General features: G+C 36.0%; 1 protein-coding gene across 34 annotated transcripts in view; it reads left to right on the top strand.

Annotated features, from left to right (window-relative positions):
• SOX6 (SRY-box transcription factor 6) overlaps positions 1 to 22,623 on the top strand; it is a 389,870-nt gene that overhangs the window by 129,255 nt on the left and 237,992 nt on the right. Inside the window, exon 1 of one of the 34 annotated variants that reach the window (XM_085548547.1) lies at positions 7,738 to 8,280. The exons of 28 other annotated variants lie outside the window; for them this stretch is intronic. The gene's annotated coding sequence lies outside the window, so the exon portion shown is untranslated. Of the gene's footprint in view, positions 1 to 7,737; positions 8,281 to 13,102; positions 13,125 to 22,623 lie in introns of those variants that run through there. 5 more of the 34 variants (XM_085548584.1, XM_085548574.1, XM_085548557.1 and 2 more) reach the window with 5 other exon arrangements.

Below are 22,623 nucleotides of genomic sequence, written 5' to 3'. Positions count from 1 at the left end.
GTATGACTGAAACATAGCATTCTGGGAAGCCAAAAATCAGACAGTTCTGCTTTCTATTGCCTGACACATGTACAAACTGTGCATATAGCAGTACTAGTAAGGACTGACCAGGGTAGAATAGGATGCAGAGAACCTGTAGAGAAAGGTACATGGGAAAATCTGAGTGAGGCTGTACATAATGAGACAAACCAAGGAGCTGTTACTGGTGCTCAGATATGTGCACTATTCTTGTTTCACAGTACATATTGATAGAGAAAATTACTGTTCTGTATATTCAGTGTTAGTGGCTGGGGGCATGTTTACTTGAAGAACAAGATCAGATTTCATTATATAACTGTTACATGGGTTCCATATATATTTTCATATTATATATGGGTTCTGTTGGATACAAATCTGTATAGTGACTTAGCTGTGAGGCAACTTGAATAAAAAGCCAGCTTCACTTCAGTGCAGGGCATATTGTGACCTTGTGTGCATGAAAGCTGTGTTCAGGCAGGCGAGAGAGTAGACTGTCTTTTCTGCTCTGTATTGGCCTCCAGAGTCTGTGGGATTATCGTGACAGAGACGTGCTTTGATGGGTCCAGTTGAATTTATGATGTATCAAAGCCCAATCAGTCTCTTATTCTGCACCGCACCAGCATGATTTCTGCATTGCTAGTGTTTCCATTGTGCCATGCCAGTAACTGCTGCTGTGCCAGCCTGAGTCTCGTCAGACTCCTACACTGAAGTCTTAGATTACGGGATTACTGTTGTTTTTTGATTTATAGCATAAGTGGATATTCAGCAAAAACCACAGGACATGGTGCTGCATCATTGTAGGCACTGATTGTTCTAATGCTGTCTGTACGCAGACTGTACCCGGACAGGTCTCTAGCTAGTAAATGTGAAATGATGCAGATAATTTGCTATCTAAGCTGCTCTGATCTTAAAGCATGAATTCATGTTCTGTGTAGGATACTAATGCAGATTTTATTACTTGTTCACTAAAAGAGCAATAGTGTATGTCGTATATTTTAAGGAACAAATAGAACTTTTGGGGACCGGTGTGGCTGCATGGTGCATATCAATGCAGTAACCACTGCAAGATACTTCTAAATACTTTGCCCTTTTTTTTTCATTTGTATGTCATTTCCTGGCTGCAAGTTCTTAAGAATGGAGCCACCTATTTCTTTGCACAAAGCCTCACTTTCATTAGATGCTACTCTATTTGTTTTATAAATAACCTTAGCAGTAAGGTTTTCTGTCTCAGAGATGGTTTGAAAACCTAACAGCTAAGAGGCAACTGAGGAACACAAGTGAATGATGCATTTATCTGTGGAAATGGGTTCTCTTACCTCAAGACTTGGTTTTTCTGGAAGCATAGCAGTTAAGCTTAAATAAATAAGTAAAGGGTGGCAATGGCTGATGACAGTAATATCTCTGAGTTGTAGAATGTTGTTGTGAAGGTCAGCATATTTTCAACCAGAGTGAGAGTGAGTGCTACTGCATAGTTTTTAATAGCATGTCATTTACCAGAGGTTTCTTTTATGAACTTTTAAACAACTCAAGTGCTTGAAGGTTAACTTAGTTGAATTTACTTTTTTTTTTTTTTTTTTAATTTAAGTGTATTTTCCTTTTATTTAGGCCATTTCAGTGACTTACATGTAGTTTTGATAATACTTACAAGGGCAAGTTGCTTTTCTTTCAGAATTTGATTGTATTCTGAGGGAGTGTAGTGACAAAAATTGGCAGAATCTGGATACTATGTGAAATAGAGCATAGTAATGCAGAGTGTAGATGTGTGGGTTTGAGATGAAACCGTACCCAGGGTCATCTTTACATTATATTTGCTTTAGATGGCTCATTTGTGGTTTATCTGGAGAGGAACTGTTCTTTCTCTTGAGTATTGCTTTAGGGAATGCTGGCATTTGGAATCACACAGGCCTTTGTTTCTGGACTGTTGGAATTCTAAGTACAATAGAATGCAATGAGGGATAAAAATGACCAAAAATCCCCTTTGCAGTCATTTTTATCCCTCACTGGTCATTTAGGAATCACTTGAAGGTTGGGAGTGTTCCATGTATGAGCAGCCATTGAGGCCAGCACTGCTCTCAATGTCTCATCCAACTTCCTACTAGTGAGATCTCAGAAGAACCGTCATGCCACACTGATTTGTTTGGAGGTGGTTGGACCAGGAAGCTTATAGCTAAAGCAGCAAGTTACAGAGAAAGCTTTTTTTTTTTTTTTTTTTTTTTTTCCTTAAGTGTTGGTAAAACAAACAAGCAGGTTGAATGCAATCAATCCAGAGTGCCCAGCTAATTATTACAGAGATTTTTCAGGAAGGTATTCCCTGTGGTGCCTGGACTGCTGCTTCTTGGACCTAAGATTGGCACTGTCAGCAAGCTTTAGCTTCTTTGCTGGTATCGTGTTGTGTGTCTCTAGGTACTGTGTGACATTTCAGCTTGCCAGAGATGTGGCCCCTGTGACCGGAGAAGGGCTGGTTCTGTGAACAGCTTAGGTGGTGCAGAAGACTAAATAAATATTTTTGCAGCTCCAATTTCATAAAGGAAGTCACAGCACACTCTGTCACTGTATGATGGGAGTATTTTTCCTTGAAAATTCTGTGTGAAATAAGTAAGCTTGCTAAAACTCAGGGGTTCAAAAATCAGACCTTCAGGTCCTATATGATTTAAGGAAATGTTTTCTGCTTTGCTTCTTTCAAGTTGCATTGTCAAACTTCCGCCTGTAAAATGTGCTAGAGAGAATATCACAAAGTATAAGGAAAAAATGCAGATTTGGTAGTTTTAGCTTAATTTTATGTTCAGTGAACTTCTTACACTGAATGGCAAACTGTGAAGGGACAAAATAAATCTGTTTGGAGTCTTTTAATGCAATATTGCCTTTTTGTATATAAAGCACAGGAGCAGCAAGCTGAGTCTTCCTCCTTGAGATTACCTAACGTGCACCTGCAGTTTCTACCTGAGAGTGTAAAAGCTTTCTGTTCTATGATGTTCTCTGTACCTTTTGCAAGTGTCACTGTATCTGTGGTGGTTTCAAATGATTTTGTCTTCCCTTACAGTGTCTCACAGTCATCTTTCCAGTTAACATACAACAATCTCTCGTGCTGACTTCTGAACTCTGATCTTTGGCTGGATGTGTGCTTGTTTCTTTAAGCACGTTTGGTGCAGAGCAGACCTGGAGCTGGGTAATTCGTAAAGGCAGGGCATTATTATTATTATTGCTACTTGAAAGGGTCCATATTATTTTGCACAGCAGTGTGGTCACCTGGCAGCAGGTCATTAGCATTTTAGGTTCCTTTCCTTCACAACAATGTACAACATGCTAATTAGAGGGTTTTGAAAGCTAAGCAACATGTTTTAAAATCAAACATTTTAATTTGCAGCTTTAATGGCTGTATTATAATAACTGGCTTGACTCGAGGGAGAAGGGGAGAGAAGCACTTCTCATGTTCCAGTGGCAAGGCCCAATATAACGGAGGCTGACAAAATTAAAAACCTCATAATGTGACCTTTGCCTGGGATAAAAGGCTGTTTCATAACAATTTCCTTTTGTTCTTTGTTTAAGCCATTACTCCAAAAGGAGCCTCCGATTAATCTAAGTAAATGCATCATTACAGTCCTAATCCATGTCCTTCTGTCAGTGTCTGTTTTAATTAAATAAGAAACACTAGCAGAAAGATATCACGCACAAAGCTGTGATTGGAGAAAGAGGGCTGTTTGATCAGAGTGAGATTAAAAAAGGCTTTACTGTTTTGTCCTTTTGCTCTAGATGCCATAATGTAGGTTAAAGGAAGAAAACTTCTCTAATAGTTCAGCACATTGCTCCCCATTACAGTATTAAAATAACCAGATTTACCAATGAAACTATCCCAGTCATCCAATTAATTATGTACAGAACATTCACAGGCAAATGGCACAGCATCATGGTTTGAATGGCTTAACACATTAATATATTTGGAACTGTGTGCACAGTTGCTCAGAAATTATACTCAAATACTTCTTTTTTATATATATTATGAAGCATTGAGTAAGGCTATTTATAAATTAATGTAGTGGGGTTTTTTTTTGTCTTGGTGACTTCTGGCTTACAGATTGTGAGCACGATCCACTGCCATCCTGTGATTCTTTTAGAAAAAATATTTTTATTTCCTACAAAATCAGGATCATTACTTTAAAGCAATGAAGAATCTATTTAATCAGTGTTGTAACATCTAGCTTGTTAATATTACTAAAGCAATATATATGTAAGAGACTCTTCCTCAAGGTAGTGTTTCAAGATCCCTGTGTTGAGGGTTTTCTCCCATATCCAGGCCATTATTTGATGTAATGAAAAGAGAAAGTGTGCAACACAGAGATTGTTAATTAATTTAGCCTAACAAGATGAAGATAAATGAAGCAAGGCATGGATTGAATGAAGCAAGAGGTCTTATTTACAATTTAATACTTCTTTATATTAGGCATTTTTCAATTTACGAGAGAAAAGACCCTGAGTTAAAAGAAAACATGCACTGTGAGTGCATGCAAGACAACTCTATGTGAGCAGTTCTATGAACTGCTGAAAATGCCGTTTGGGTTAACCTTTAACTTTTAAGTTTTCTTTTTCTTTTTTTTTTTATCCTCTTCCTTTTTCCCTTTTTGTGTTTTCATTTAGATTTACAATATGTTGGCAAGAATAATAAAATCTTAAAACCTGAAGTTTTTCCCATTGAAGTAAATAACAAAGTTCCCATGGGTACTTGTTGCTAGCCTAAATTTGGTTGTTTCTGGTTGTTTATATTAACCTAGAGTCATGGGCTATTTTTGAGATATTTATACACAGGAGGATGCATTAAGAGAGGTACTATAAAATAAGCAAACATCAACAATAATAATAATTTTAAAAAGACACTGTCATAGTTTTAATTTCTGTTCCAAAATGTAAATCAGTTATAGCTTATACAGTATTACTTAAAAATAGTACGTAATATAATTATTTTTTTTTAATTTGGGATACATTTTTTTTTCCAGATCACGTTTATCTTAAATAGTTCGTAAAAACTGTGTATTTCACTTCCTTATCAATTAATGTAGAAAACAAACAAACACACACACACACACACACACAAATATTTTTAGGTATCTTTTCTTCCCAGTCCCAATTTGAAATATAGATTAGATTATCCTAAGCTAACAGTAAATTACAGTTTATGTCAGCTGAGTCGCTACCATTTCAAGGTTTATTTATTATTCATTTTCCCGATGTTTGAGGAAATAATTCCATAAAATGTGTGGAAAAAACCCCAAAGTCAGTCATTTTTAGTAACTAAGTAAGTGAAAAAAGTCTTATAATGTGACTGACATAGAAATACCTTTATAAGTTCTATCTATAACCCAAATGCTAAACTATGACCAAAAATTTGAGTTTCTGGATTTTTTTTTTTTCCCTTTAATAAATCATCTTCCTTTTTAAAGATGAATTGGATCTGTCCAGTATTTGACCTTCTGTCATTATTTCTGTCTGTAAAGGAAATGCCTTCCTTCCTTTTACAGTATCCAGACAGGACAGTGTTATCTAGTGTCACTGCAGGCATTGGTCTCTACAGATAGCATTATTATGATCCCTCTGTTTTTGTCTTGGGGGTCATGAACAAACGCATGCAACTGCTTCTAAGGATTTCAATAAATAGGACTTTTTATCCAGACAATTGCCTTTTATATTACTTTTAAACAAAACTACTAGTCCATCAAGAGTTTCAAAAGGAAAACAATTCTACAGAGTGCTGGTATGGCAGCACAGACCAATCATTATGGCACCCATTCTCCAGTCCTTTATTTTTCAAGTCCACAACAATAGGTTGTTGATTCAATGGACAAGACCAGAACAATTAAGTTCTCTGTTTAGCAGCAGTGCAGCATTTTAATGCCCTCCTCTAATAATGGTCTCATTATTGTTATTCTAAGACTGGGCCTCAGGAGGAGGAATATTTGCTGGAGGTACGTCATTATTTTGCAAATTTCGATTAGCTCATCATGTTGTCTATACTGTGAAAATCGTAGCTAATTAGGGCAGTCAGTTAGACTACCAGCTTTTGAGCTTATGAGTTAAAAGGTAGCACACTTGATAGGCCAGCGATGTGAAAAAGGTGGTAAAAGGGGGGATTAGAGCTGTTGCCTTAGTAACTCTAACTTCCATCTGTGAGGGAACAATGGACCTGTGTTTCTCCTCCACCTTGGTGTAAAAATTGGTTTTGTTTGGAAAGGACAGGGCTTTTTATGACAATCTGGAATTCAGCCTAACTGAGTGTAGTTTTAGTTGTTAGGAGAGCCCATTGAAGGCTAGGAGAGATGAAAGGTCATGGCGAGCTTCAAGGACATGAAAGGTCATTGTCTCTTGGAACAATGGGGGATTGTTCTGCCCCATTATTTCTAGCCAACCACGAAGTCAGGTGATGGAAGAGATACCACCAGCTTAGTCAGGTGAAACAGGAAAGGAAGATAATGCCCCTTCTGAAGAACAAAAGATAGCTATGATTTGCCTTTATTAAACAAAGTTGCACTTATTTGTGACCATCCTCTGAAAAGGGTTGTTTACTGACTTACTATTCCAGCCTGCTTTGTTCAGCACAGCCTCTGTAGGCCATCACATCTCTGGGAAGCAATCCAATGTGTTAGGAAATGTTGTTTAAGCTTTCTTCCCATGAAGAGGAGCCCCCAGGAGTACCACTGATGCGATGCTTAACAATAAATACAGTTGTAGCTTTCTCACGTTACTGGTGCTCCTAAAAGGTTTTCCTTCAAACGCACACAGAATAAAATTAACTATAAATATGAAATAAATTTGCTTCAACACTTTATAGCACCTTATCATAAATTCTACAGCAAATATCAGAGAAAGTTTACAGCAAGCTACATTAGTTGCTACAGTAGAGAGAGAGCAGAGACCTACAACTGTGTAAAAACAGATTTGCTATTGGACTTCTCTTACATAAAGGTATATAGTTAAAGTCTCTTCTGCGCTCTGCAGTAACTTAAGGTGACTATGTCCTTGTGTTTAAGGGAGAAACAAAAATTCTGCAATATTATTTAATAAAACACAAGGTAAATTTAATAAAATAGAATTTATGAGGAAAGTATTTCTGTTACTAGACAAAACTATCATCTCTTATATTTTTCCTGTGGCATCCAAAACCCCCAAGTAATCGTTTTCAAAACAACCTCCCCCCACTCCCCACTCCCCACCCCAAAAAAAAAACAACCCACACCAAAAAACCAACAAAAAGCAGGGTTTTTCATATATTTTCATATGATTTCTCAGTTTTACTGAATGATCTGATAGTCAAGCACAAAGCAAGTTTTTTGCTTTGTCTTTCCTCTGCCCACGAACAAAGCACATCTCAAGGTCCATCTTTTGTCTGCAAAATAAAGACCAGTTACTTCAGGCTTAGATTTCCAGATTGCTTCACTTTTTTCTAATAGATCTCTAATAGCCTTTTCTGGCTTTCTTGTTATAATCTCTTTACTTCTACAACAGAGCTGCCAAAATGCATTGAATTCTTATGAAACTGATAAAATGTGTGTAAATTCACTCCTATTATTTTGGAAAAATAAAACTACATGTAATTATTAGGTATCCCATCTAAAACGTTGCTGACCTTGTTTGAACTCCCCTTTTTAGCTATTCTGGGCCTCTCTTATCTCAGTTTTTCTCCCAGCCACTCTTGCTCTTGCTTTCTGACAACACAGATGGACGGCCTTGCACGAACTGATAACTGTGGTAATTTTTCAGCACAGTATTCAATAATAAAGAATGTTATTTTCAGAGTTCAGCAGACGTGTCATATTTACACGTACGCTGAAGAGGCGAGTAGCTATTTGGGAGCATGCTGTCTTTTGAGCCAGTGGACTTGCCAGCTTTCAGTTTGTGGATGCTTTGGTTTACTTAGCTCCTAGGCTTAGTAAGTAGAGTCTCTAAGGAAAAGAAAATCTTATTTTAAGTATTAATTAGTTTTTAGCTTTTTGAAATAATCTGCTCTTAAGCTTTCTCTTTAGAACTTGAATTATTATGTGCACATGTTATCAAATATTTTGTTACATTTGTATTAAAATGAACTGCACAGTGTAGGTTACTGAATTCAAAATGGGAGCCATACAAAGGGTTAACAAGCAGAGAATTACAAATGAACTATCAGGAAAGTTGATTATTAATCCAGCAAGAGAGAAAATATCCTTCCAGTTAGCAAGAATTAGTACCTGAAGAGCTGATAATATTGTTCGGACTGTCGGTGTGGAATGGCAAAGCCAGGTAAGCTAGACATCTTCTCAAAGAAATAAAAACTTTTATTTGTTTTTCAATGAAGAATTTAGATTTTAAATAATCTTAGTAGCTTTACTTAAACTGTCAGCAGATGAAACAGCATGTGTTGATCCTCAATTTCCTCAAATGAATGAAATAAAATTGTGCTTTAATGTTGGGAAGAACAACTGTGAGCTGTGGAGTATATTTAGCTGTGAAATATCTTAACAATTTTTTATTGTTTTGTGGCTAAGTGTGAGAACTGATCACAAAACCTGAAGAGTTCTTTGCAACAGCAAGCTAATGTGGTTTCTTTAGTTATTCTTGAAGATACTGTGGAAGTTTATGGAAGCTTTTATGTTGCAGAGCTTTTTCACTCGCAAGGATATTAGATTTCAGTTTTCACATAGTATGAGTGACATATTCAAATTTGTTTGGAAATACTGTGAGCATGTTTGTTTTCATTTAAAAAAAATTTTTTTTGGCAGGGCTTCAAAATCTATGATCTCGAGTTAGAAGAAAATGGGTATTTGGTATATGTGCCACTATGTTTATATAGAGAAATACAACTCAAACCATTAGATCAAGTGGATATAATCTTCTAATTTTACTGAAGTTTCATAACTCTGTCGTGGGAAAACTTTGACATTTGCTATCTATACTTATATTGATTATATTAATCAATAGGTAATGTGAGCCCTTATATTTTCAACAGCGTTCACTGTTTTGTGTATTATATGTCTAAAATGTTGTAAATAGTAGCAGCTAAATGCAGTAGAACTTAGAAAGTGTTTACAGTGTTGAATGATTTTTTTATTTTTTTTTCCCTAAGTTGAATCCTTAGGAAAGCATTTTAAAAACTTCTGATTAGCTTGTAGATTGGCACTAAGTACGTATGTAGTGTTGCTAGCGTATCTGCTGTGGTGAAAGAGAGTTGGTAATTCTCAGATTTTAACTTATTTCTATGTAGTAGCCTGGAAGTTACCTGACAGAGATTGTGGTGTTACAAGAATTTAAAACCAACAGATTAAAAGAAAAGCAACCTAAGTCTGAAGGCTGAGCCCCTGTAGCAATTTAGTTTGACCTGGTAACCTTTTAGGAGCCACACAGAAAAGAAGAAATTTTTTTGATATGGCCTAGGGCAAAGGCAAAAGGGAAAGAAGGGAGGAACAGGCAGTGAGGGAAGTGAAAAGGGAAGTGACGTTGTTTGACAGGCTGCACTGTTTTACCGGTGACTTTGGCCTACTCGAGCAGAGGCAGCTGGCATCCAGCTTCTCTAAAGAGTGGTTCATCAACTTTGAGTAAAGAGAAATCCCAAAATTTCTGAGGATAGAGATGGCAGGGCAACAGGTGGAACTGTTTTGGAAGATCTGCTAAACATTCTCATGTAGAGTAACAATAACTTCTTGTGGCACACTGTATCCCAGTATTTTTTAGAAGAAGGACCTCACAAATAAGCTTCTTTGAGTGACTTTGAACATAGAATTTAGTGAATGTACAAAGAGCAAGAAGACGGATGATGCAAAATTATCAACACAGGAAATGATATACGTGGAAAAACAAGATTGTAATTAGTGGAGGAAAGTAAGAAACTGATTAGAGGAATGAAGTTTCCCAGATGTTTAAGGCAAAAATGAAAGTTAAATTAGAGAAGCTCTGCTAACCAGTGTTGGAGAAGAATGCTTGATTCTGAATGTGAAAGCTACTTGTAAAATTAGAGAAAAGCTGGCAACGGAGCTGAGCTCAAATGTTTTACTGCATGAGTGAATCTTTGGAATGCTCTGCTTGGAACATCATCAGGAACAACCAGTGTAGTTCTGAGAAAAAAATGCAACAATACACAACAACAGCAACACTAGCCCAACAAAATTAAACTTGCTGTGTGATTATTTGGAAAGATTAAAGATTGTTGTATTGCTTATGCGTGTACTAACCCTGAAATTAGTTGAAGTCTTTGGGTTTTGTAGAAGTATTTTAGGATTTACTGTATCTTCTATACACATGTAGCTGACATCGGAGCTCTAGCACTGTACTGATTCAAGTGACAGACTTTTAATAATCATTTTCAAATCTATTGTTTTAGCTTATTAGCAGAATCCTAAATCATCAACTGCCACCTAACCACAACTAAAGAGAAACATTCTTGGAAAACCTCAGCTATAAGCCACTGTAAATTATCTGTTGTTTAGCTTTTATAATTTATAGTAATATGATGGAAGTAATATTCTTAAATATAAAAAGAAGAAAAAAGAGCAGAAACTCTTTTGTGCTCATTCCAATCATTAATTTCAAACTTAACAGTATCGTATAAAGTAAAAAAGTCACCTGCACTGCCATTTCTTCAGGGTTCTACTTTTCCTTGCTTTTGTGCCAATTATAGCTTTTTAGTTGTCTGTTTAAAACAGAAGAAAATAATAATAAAAAATTGCCTTAGTTTGGTGTATCTGGAGTAGGTTGATAAGAACTTCATCTGATTTAGTAAAACTAGTTTCACAGAGCACGTTAAATGAAATTCCTGTCTTTTCTTTAGTTCAGACTGCCTTGCTCCTGGCCTGCTCAAAATCTTGAGGCTTTGTGATGACTTTCCAGAAGTTTCTGACTAACCAGCTGTACATCTGGAAAAAGCTGCAATTGAGGGGCAGCTTTCCTGTATGAAGGAAACCCTTCCCGTTATGACGTGGTTGGGACTGTAAGATGACATGATTGGTGGGGTGGAGCTTGAATATCTACATGTTGCTTCATATTCTACTTTATAAAAGCCTGGTGCTAGCAAGACACTTGTCTACAGAAACAGATGGCCAAAGCAAAGTTTGGGCCAGTTTTTTGTTTCTTGGACCACACCTCATCTTTGATGAGAGTATTGGAGAGAGAATATGTTTCGGTTCATTAGGAGCTCAGTGAGGCTATGTGTATAACATTGAAGTATTTTATAAGATTCAGTGTAAAGCTGCATAGTTCAAGGAAGCTCATATCTTATTAGCTATGGCTAAGGTCAGTTATCCACACAATGAGGGGGAAACTCTTTCATAAACAAGTAGATAAATATGGTGCAGCTGGTGCTTAGCTGTGCTTTGGGCTATTGCATTATCAAAGGAGCTCACAGTCAGCTCCAGCTCTTGAAGAGTCCTTGCAGAGCATCAGCAGCTTTGTGTGGCTGGATGCAAAATTACTAGGTTGTATCATAAAAAAAGAATCAATTCAGGACAAGAGAGACAAGGGAGGATATATGTAGGGACACAAGTCTACTTTTAGAAGAAAGTAAAATTTGAAATGTTAGAACTGAAAAGTATTTAAACCTATGAAACAGCTAAATAAAGCAGACCACTAAGCCTAATGTCTTGTGGGTTTTACTTTCAGCACAAGCTGCTAAGTGGTCAGTACTTTTAGAGAATGCCAAGGTTTGTAGGTATCCATCATCTCTTGATCAATCACCGATAATGTAGAGAGAAATCTTTGAAGATTTCATTTTGGCTTTTTTTGACATTCAACTGTCTGATGAAAACAGTATTTTAAACAGCTGTGAAGAGAGTAGCTTGAAGAGTTAATCGAGTCATATGTTGTTAGGGGAGAATATTTTGTTCCTTTTTTTCCTCATTAGAATTAGAAGTTACATGTATTCTTTATTATATCTAACATTTTTCAATAGTGTTCTAAAAGACTCGTGAAACAGTGAATTTTTGAAGGCATGTTACTTTATTTTCAGCTACTAAGTCCTGGAGTAATCCTGTCTTTTTGTTTTGTCTGAATATGGTTTTGTGGTAGAAGTGGATGATAGTTCCTAACATCTGTAGATGTGTAAAACATAATCCCCTTGTTTTGCTACATAGGCCTTGGTTGTATTTTATAGATGTTACAGAGAATCCATTAGTGTTTCTTCCAAGATAGTACAAATCAGCATTTGTGCAGATATTAATTATTCAAAATATCTTAATTGTAGCTAAAAAACAACAACAGTACACACACACACACAAAATAAATTAAAAAGAAAAAAAGAAAAAAACAAGCCATCAAAACCCAATAAATTAGCTTAAATTGTATTCGCACATGTTTCTGAGAGCCAAGATTGACTACTGTCCCACAAATTGCTCTATTTTACTAACCAGACCGATGAGGCTGTGCTTTGCATGTGTAGGAGGTAAGCAGTGGTATTCCTGCAAAGCAGAGATTTGTCAGGACCTCCAGTTAAACAGGACAGACTGACCAACCTCCACCGCCCTGGTAGAAAAGCAAAGTTGGGTGCTTCTGTGCTGTAATGCATGGATGCTACAACTGCTTAGGGGCATCAGGAAAGGAGATGATCCTCTTTTGGCCTCTCTGCCGAATGGATACAGGGGGCTCATATTGGCTGTATATCCTAGTTCCTCTGACACGTGGTGGTCTGTGTGCATATGCAAGTTTCCTAGAATTTTATGGTGAGAGAATCATCTTTTAAACCTGATTGTGGATTATAGCAGTCAAATCCTAAGTATTTACATTCGTTTTCTTTCAAACAGACTTTTCATTGTGACATTAATTTAGACTTAAAGATATTTGTTCTCCTCTCCTGTTAACTTGGATTAAAAAAATGACACAACATATACGTAAGCATGCATCTCAATTTTTTAATGAAAAATGTGAGTTAAATCATACATGTCTTTGTTCTTAACTGGGGTAAGCTTTCAGCATTTACTGGAGTTACCAGTGCTTACTCTGAATCATTATTATCTGTGATTTTTCTTTGAGATAAATATTTTCAGTATGCTGAATATTTTTTCTTCTTTCTCCTTCTCTTTTAGTCTGTTTAGCACTATCATCATGTTAAGGGCACGCGTTTGAGGCAAAAATAACTAGATGCTGGTGACCCCATGCAACTGGTAAAGTGTGTTGTTTAATGTGAAGATCAGATAAAAAGCTGCAGGAGAGAAATATTGTTTTCTTTTACGTTCCTAGAAGGAAGGGAGCTGCTATGTTATAAGTGAGAGAATAACAACCATCCCTGCTTGTCAGTATTCAGACCTGGGAGCTGGGTGCATACTTATCTAGATCTTCTATATTAAAGAAGGAGTAAAGTTTTGGAATTGTTGCTGAAGTCAGCTAAAGGAATCAGGAATAGCAGTTTGTTTCAGGGAGGCTCAGATTCTGCTTTAAGTTATGTCAGTATTGTTCTGAAGTTAGTTTATTAACTTTGCTATTACTCTCTCTTGCATCCTCCAACTGTGACATGTAATCCAGAGTTATTGTGCCATGTCTTCTGCTAGTTGTCTGCAGCATGCAAGTATAATGAGTGAGAAGTTACTACTTCATCTGCTAGTATCAATAGTAACACCCCTATTGTGTGTGAGATGTCCTTTTTTCATTATCCTAAAATTGATGTTTTCAGGGAATAAATTAGAAATGCTGATGGGTGCCAGGAAAAAAAAAAAGAGTATGTGCTGTCAGACCATTAGCCTTTAAGGGTACAGTCAACATGCTTAGTTGGTAGGAGATTGTAGAAGTCTTGGAAACAAAATTGCCTGCACACTTTCAACAGCATAGTGGCTGTTGAAATATAGGAAGAATGATTTATACTACATCTATACTGCTGAAACACAGCTAATTTTTAGTTGAATTTTAATTCACTGGTGGTGATGTTCTGATTTTAATTCTGCATCTCCAGCAGTGCAGCCACTCTTTTACTTTTAAAAATGTGCCCATGTATCTGAATACATCTTCATAAATTATTAAAACCTTACAAAATGGATTGACTGATGCCAGCCCAGCCTAGAGAGACAGAACCGTGCAGTAAGCAATTGAGAGGAAAACATAATATTTAATGTTATTTTAAAAAATATCTAGCTTTGTAAACCTGAATGGTGATTGTTAGACCTAGCTTAGGAAGTGATCAATCCTGTAGAATATTTGTTAGTTAAGATTTTGTTCTTGCAGTATGATGTACATAAAGCAGTCAAATAGTGACTATATTAGTTATTACAGGACTCCTTACTAACAATAAGCTTAGTGAATTCCTTCCATACTCTGTATGTGTGTGTCTATCTAACCAATGTGTAGGTATAACCAGCTTATGTATTTCTTTCAAGTTTACACATTTATGTATGTGTGTATATATAAGCATACACAGAAATACATAATTATGCACTCACGTACAAGTCTGTGTTGACGTGTATTTATGTAAAAATGTGTATTTACATATTATACATGCATATAATATACATTCATATAATATACAGAAGTGCATATACATATATGAGTGCATATAATATACACTTGCATAATAATGTCATATATAATTTTGATGTTAATACTAGATACAAAACTTCATACTTTTGTGTATGTCTGTCTTGTGCATGATTCCATTTTCAGAGATGACATTCTGGATTTTAGAGGTGTAGTACACTATCAGACAGGATATTGAGAACTGATAAAATTGGTATTGATTAGTTTACTTCTGAGTCTTCCAGACTTTTGGTAGCGGTTTTACTTACAAAAGGACTGAGACAGTTCCAGCACATCAATGGTTCTATAACCATTTTGACAATCCAACTTGCACTTTAAATATTTATTAAATTACTCTCACAGATTACAGAGGTCATATAATTGATCTTTGTCAACTTGATTTCCAGCCCTGTCCCCACTCCCAATAACTTAAATGAAAAATCTATCATAGACCAGTTTCCACTCATATCTGTAGAATTAGTATTATCATTAACTTGATAAATCTCACCATGTGAGGTGTTCCATAATTCATTTGTTAGTCTGCAATATAATTATTTTTCTTGTTGTTTGTGTTGCCTTTTCCTCTGGGATACCATAATCTTCTAACCTGTACATTGTTGTTGGTGTTGTGAAAACTCTGAACGAACTTAAACAAAATAACTTTCAAGTGCACTTTTTGTCTTTTTTTAGAAAATAGTTTTTATCTATAAGTATATCCTACATTTTGTTTTTCCAGTATTAATCCTACTTTGCTGATCAAACCTTTCCAGTTAGAAGACATGTTTATCACTTTTCTCTCAAATAAAATAAAGTTTACAGCTTGAACAAATATGAAACCTCTTTCTACACCTTTGAAGGCAGCGGACAGGTGATCAATCCCAATGTCATTTCTTTCTGTTTATACTATGAAAGAGAGCTTTTCTGCTGCAATATTTGTGCCTACATTTTTTAAAAGTCTTACAGCAGATGGCTCTTAAATTACCTCTATCAGTTTGTAATCATAGAGAAATGCAGTTGAAAATTTAGAGAAATGTAATCCTTTGTTACATAATAATTTTAAGTTACTGTTTGAAAAACATTTATAGGTTGAAAATCATGTATTATATAGTGCTATAGCATGTTTTACTGTACTTGATGACAAACGCAGGATATAATATAAGAACACAGAATGAAGAATCTAAACATTCACATTTCTTAATCTGGAGATTTTAACTATATAGGAGAAGATCTAAGAGGGAAGATAACTGGGTATAAATCAAATTGGCCCTTGATTACACTTAACCTTATTATGAAAGCTGATTTGAAGGCAAGCTACCAAATGCTGTCATTTTAATATAAACAATTTCACTCTCACCAGCTAATTAATTGAGCTGAACATTTTACCTCACATGATACTTAATACTGTCTAACATACAGAGGCTAAGATTTAAACTTTATTTTGATATGGAGTCCTATGACATAACTTTCTTTTTTCTTTGAATCGGTTCTTCTGCTTTTGCTCCTCTTATTTTTCTTTTCTTGCTACTCTAAGATAACAATAAACTAAATCATGTTGATTTTATTTATTTATTTTAAAAATATATTATTTCAGAAAGCAATGATTCTCATGGAGTCAATGAGATTTGCCTTTTTTTTTCTCCTCGATTTGTGTTTTGTGAACATAAAGAGCAGGGAAGCCAAAAAAGGTTTCTTCATAAGATAGGTGAGGCCTTTGATGCAGCTTTTATATATATTCCAAAAATATGCCACAAGCCTGCTCTGAATGAAAGGACCAGATAGTATCTTTCTTGATACAGTTGCTGGAATTCTTGTGCGATTGGTAAAGATTTGCTATTGCCATGAGAGTATCAATTTTATTGAACCATTGAACACGTGCACTTGTGTTCCGTGGTGACCCGAGAATCCCAGACTACTGAAAAAGGGACAAAAGAAAGCTTTTGTATTCCATTTTGGTTTCAAGAGCTTTATTCCCACTGAGCAGTGTTTTCAAATTAGTTCCACATACTCACGTAGGGAGTCATTTTTTTGCTAGCTGATTGTAGGCTCACTGATAAAGGTTTAAGAGCTTTACCACTTTAGCTTGCAGATCTTTATTTTTGTTGTTGTTGTTGTTGTTTTTTTCTCTTATATTTTAATTCTGTTTAATACTACTAACATATTTGAATGCCCAAGTATTTATCTCTAGTCCATGGAGTGGGGTTATTTGAATTCTGAGAAATCTCATTAAAATCATTAAGCTCTATACAGGCATATGTACTTCATTTATAAATCACATATACCGGATTATAAGATCAAGCATCTAAATTTCAGAGTTTAAAATTTTTATTGGATCAAGTTTTTTAATACATTCGTTTGTCACCTAAAAAGCCCTTTTTCACTGGCACTTTTTCTCTCCGTTCTGGTAACAAGCATGGTACAATTATCCAATCTTTCTTACCCAATTGTTATAGTTTATAGGTTGATAACCACTCTGTGAGCTATGGCGTGGACCTTCCCCTGCTGCATTCCCTCAAAAACAAATAAGAGAAAGAAAGAAGAAAGAAACTCCTCTCCATACCCATTAAATTGTAGGATGATCTAGAGATAAAAGCAGAATCTCTTTTTTGCTTTCCAAATATTTGCCTGGCCTTCAAACGCTATTTGCCTTTTGTGTTTATATTGGATTTATTTTTTTGGCCTACATGCAGAGAGTGATACATAATGAATAATGGACAATAGAGAGGGAAATGTTCTCAGCTTTCACATCCAGCCTGTGTTTTGTAATTTTTTTTTAATGTCATCTACTTTTATTTAAATAGAAATTGCTGAATATTGTACAGGGTTGTAAATGTGAAATTATAAGATAAAATACTGTACAAGCAGACTATCTACAGGTTGACAGGCTGTTATGAGAGTTGGTGGAGTGCCATTTTCTGCCACAAAACTTTGCGACTTCACGTTATTTCTATGTGTAGCAGAACAATGTAAGGTTTCAGTAGTCAGTGTTATGTCATTTGCACAATTACTTTTTGCTGTTCCTGAAAGGGGCAGTTTTGTATCCGTAAAGTTTTATAAATCTTCACTTGGGCAAAAGGAAAAATGCTCTGGTTAAAAGCTGAGTCTGTGTCATATCATCTTTAGGGAAACTGGCAGCCAGTGGCCCGGAAAGGTATACTCCTGCTGGTTAAAGAACTGGCTGGACTGCCAGGCCCAGAGAATAGTGGTTAATGGAGTTAAATCCAGCTGGTGATCGGTCACTAGTGGTGTTTCTCAGAAGCTGGTACTGGGGCCTGTTTTACTTCATTGATGATCTGGGTGAGAAGATGGAGTGCACCCTCAGCAGGTTTGCAGATGACACCAAGTTGGGAGGAAGTGTTCATCTGCTTGAGTGTAGGAAAAGCCTTCAAAGGAATCTAGACAGGCTGTATTGATGGGATGAGAGCAGTGGGATGAAGTTCAAGACCAAGTTCTGGGTCCTCCTCCATGGTCCCAACAACCCCATGCATTGTTACAGGTATGGGGCAAAGTGGCTGGAAGACAGTGCAGAGGAAAAGGACCTGTGAATGTCGGTCAGTGCTTAGCCAAACATGAGCCAGCACTGTGAAGAGCTGCAAAGAAGGCCAGTGGCATCCTGGCTTGTATCAGAATTAGTGTTGCCAGTAGGAGCAGGAATTTGTCCCCTTGTACTCATCTCTGCTGAGGCTGCATCTCAAATACTGTGTTTAGTTTTGGACTTTTCACTACAAGAAAGGCATCCAGGCTCTGGAGTGTGTCTAGACAAGGGCAATGAAGCTGGTGAAGGAACTGGAGCACAAGTCTTGTGAGGAGCGGCTGAGGGAATAGGGAGTGTTTAGTGTGCAGAAGAGGTGGCTCAGAGGATACTTCATTGCCAGTATTTCCATATCATTCCAGTGACATGGAAAGAGACTGTAGCAAGGTGGGGTCAGCCTCTTCTGCTGGGTAATTATATACAGGACAAAAGGGAATGGCCTCAGTTGTGCCATGGGAGGTTTAGGCTGAATATTAGGAAAGACATCTTCTCTGAAAAAGCGGTCAGACAATAGAATGGGCTACTCAGGGAGGTGGCTGAGTCACCATCCCTGGAGGTGTTCATGATGCACAGATGTGGTACTAAGAAACATGGTTTAGCACACAACATTAATGATAGGTGGACTGTTGGACTAGATCTTAGAGGTCCAACCTTTCCAACCTTGTTGATTCTATGATTCTATCTTCAGTTCTTTCCCTCTGGGTGGTACAGGAGATTCCTTTAACCCTGTGTTGTATTTCATGGATTTTTTTTTCCACTGAAAGTATAGTAATTCAGCAAGTTTATTTTTCATATAATTTGATATAAAAGGTCATATTCAAGGGCCAGATCATTTTGTTATCACTCTTCCCAAGGTTATCTTTTCTGTTGCTCATCTTGCTCCCCTATCATGTAACATGCTATCTTGTGATTTTGTTAAACAGTTGAGATGGAGGTGTTCCCCAAATTTATTTACTGTAATAATCAGTGAATTTGATGCCAATAACTTGAAGACAGACGTGATCCAGTGATTTAATCAACATATCTCAATTAACATACGTTAAAACATAAATGTTTATAACACATATAAATATATTTCACACATGTATGTCATAAAGCTCTTAGTATGTTACAGTTTGTGAAAATTACAGTCAGTTAATAATGTGTCAGCTCCCCACTGTGTGCTTTGTAGGATACTGAATGGGTGTTACATGATTTATTTGCTAGATTTTGCAGGTTTTTTGTAGCATGCCAGATGCCTTGCTGATTGCTTGGTGAAGCCTAGAGCATGAGCTCCCTCCTGCAATGTTTAAGGTTTTCTGCATTTTCTTAAAATCAGAAAATCACTTCCTCCAAACTTGCATTAAAAGCATATTTGATTTTAGTGAGGGTATTGTTTGTAATTTAGATGCACATTTGTGTGACAATCTTTATTTACTTCATAGTTTTTTAAACTGTAGGGAGTGCATTCAGAATGAAGCAGTGATCACAATGATCTTAGTAATTTATACACTTCTCTGTAATTTTATGAAAAAAACAATAAACCAACCCACAGCATTTATGGACAGGGTTAATAAATGCATATTAACATAGTAGGATCTCCTCTCCTTTTATCACTCCCACTCTGATGTTTTTTTCTTGACTTCCTTGTATCTTCTCATTCTTTCATTCAACTGGTATGGCATATTGATAAAAGTGAGATTATGCTTTTGCTTGTAGATACAGGAAGTGGGGATGTCCAGTTAAGTTTCTCAGTTCACTTTACTCATTGTTGTTCTGGTGATTTTTATGGAGTCTTTTGGGATCACAGCGCAGTGTTTCTGTTCAAATTTTTGCATCTGTTCTCCACAGCATCCTGGCTTGAAAACCAGTTAGGAGGTATCGAAATAAATGTTTTCAAAAAGCATAAAATCCTGATGATTGATGAGATTGATGTCTGGAGATAAAAACTGGTAGTCTCAAGGTGCAAGCTGTTTACCCAGATAGCTATAGGTCTTTTTGGTATTTTGCCATACTGCCATGCAGAATGTTGTGTTAGGATAGTATAATTTAAACAGAGTGGATAAATTTCTATGGGACAACAAGGAAGTTCAGCACTATCTTGTACAGTAACTGGATTTAGTAGGCAAATAAACTAAAGGAAGTTTAGAAAATGAAAAATTGTGCAAGCCATTGAATTAAGGACTGAGGATCTTATTTGGTGCTCATAAAAGTTACCAATGTCCTCCTTTTTGTATTTTTAATGTACAGAACATATAAAATATATATTTTTCTGGGCGTAGGTGTACTATCTAATATCTAGAATGAGATATACATTTATAATGCTTGGCTTTCAGATTTAAGTCTGAGCATGACAAGAGCTCGGTAAGGTCTGGCAATAATAGATCTCAAATGTGGAGCTTCTGAGAACTTGCTTGCAAATTGAAGGATTACTTTTCATCTAGCAAAAGTGATAAAGAAACCTACCAGAGTTCCAAAGAATCATTTCTGCAAATGTCACATAGAACCAATTACAATGGAATGAAAGTATTTTTAGTAGAGTTTGGAATTTTGGAAGTAGTTAAAAATGGACTGTTAAGGATGGGCATTTGAGATGTATATTTCAGTTCTACTTGTCTTTGATTTATATATCATGTCCTCTGGTGAGTTATAGGCTTTAGTTCCCTGTCTTGTTTATAGTGATAGCATATATCAGGAGAGTGAAGCTCAAAAATTTTCCATCTCCATCCTCTCATCTTAGTGATGGAATTATAACCCTTATTTCTTTCTCTTCCTCTTACTAATTTTGTGTGTAATTATTTATACAAAGTAGGACTGGTAGCAATTTTTAGGATTAATATCAAACAGGCATTTATGTTTTAAACTTTTTCTCTTAATTTACAACTTCTCAAAACTCTGAGAAGTTTAAATTTTACCTTTCTTACCCTCCTTATAAATCCATATTTGTTTTGTATAGGTTTCTTTGGAAGTACCTGTGCAGTAGCATACTAAACTATGCTATCAGTGTCTCTCGAATGTAGAATGAAGTAGCCACTTTCTTTTTATATTTCACCATTTTTTTCCTTGCTATATATATTTAGTTTTAATTGCATTTCTTTGTGGAAGGTGAATCACCAGTTTTTACAAACCGTCTGGTCTGGCACACTATTTGTACCCTAGTACAAAATGAGGAGTGTTTAATTAATTAATTATACTTTGTCTAAATTGAATTTATTTTTCTTTTGACATACGTACCATTTTATTATTTATCGTGCTCTTCTGCTCTTTACCATACAGTACAGCACTGTTATGCTGATGAAACATACTTAATCTTCAGTATGTTGTATTTCAGTTCTATTGTTGCTTTCTCATTTCTACATGGAAAACCTGTCTTTATTGGCTCTTAAATCATGTGTTAAGCCCATATTGAAAGCATGTTCTGCATGTACTACTTGCTAGAGAAAAAAGTTCTTTTGAAGGTATAGGCTAGGCATACAGAATGCTTCACTATTCAGAGGTCTCCTATATGTTATCTAAAGCTAGATATATACCCAATTACTCAGCATCACATCATAAAAGAGATGCATACTATGTTCATGTCTGTCAGTGCCTTAAGTCATCATTCTTCAGCCTTTTTTAAATTCTCTTTTTATTGAAACCAAGAAACAAAACAAAGAAAAAAAATAAAAAGCAAAACCAACATCAATTAGATGTCAACATGACATCAAAGAGCATAATATATAGTGAAAATAAATGTGTGATCTGGTGACTCAATGATTTCTGTCCATACGGCATTTACAATGAAGTAAAGAAAAGGCATTAAATAGCTACACATCTGCATTGAGGAAAATATGTAATATAAAGCTGGCCATAGTCACAGCACTAGCAGATTCTTAGAGATTACCTAGAAATAAATAACATGCCGAGGGGAAGCCAGTTTCCAACAGATAATATGCATTTAAAGATCAGTATACTGAACAATGTTCAGGTTATGTATGTTTTAATACAAAAAATTGAGGGAGCTGTTCTATTTGTTGGCAGTAGGCCCAAGTTCATAGACAGATGTGTTGTGTGACTGCACACAAAGGGATGCAAAAGTACAATCAGGGAGGAAAAAAAGTTATACTTTCACAAGAAATGTGACTATATGTTGAAAGTATTAAAATGAATAGTGACTCCAAGCCTATTGCTGTACTGGCTGAAAGAAACATGAAAAAGCCTCTTTGTGTAAACGGTAAGCACATAAAACAACACTGAAAATCAGCTAAGCCTCTAAAATAATAATCTGGGAATTCCATTCATTATTATAGTAAAGAGCATCATAATTTTAATGTAAGTACGGAAGGGGGGAAAGAGGTGAGACTGCGGGGGTAGGAACAAGAGAAGAAAAAAAAAAAAAAAGCACAACATAAACAGAAAGATCCAGAATCAAACACAGTCTCTGTTATTTGAATTTGTTGTTCATTTTCAATGGAGTGATAACTGCAACAGCTCAGCCTGAACTGACTGGATCAACACTTCCCTTTCTAAGGAACTTGGATGTGTTTCACAGCTTACATCTGGACAACAGAGTACAGGGAGAAAAAGCACAAGAATGTATCATGTATTCTCTTTGCATACATAAAACCTGAATTTCATGTACAAAAGTATGTGTATCTACACATATGTTCACA

Source organism: Coturnix japonica, chromosome 5 (assembly GCF_054131305.1).
Source record: "Coturnix japonica strain WE chromosome 5, WE-NBRP24, whole genome shotgun sequence".
NCBI lineage: Eukaryota > Metazoa > Chordata > Aves > Galliformes > Phasianidae > Coturnix > Coturnix japonica.
Note: the sequence above shows the minus strand (reverse complement) of the source record. Positions and strands in the feature narration are given on the sequence as shown.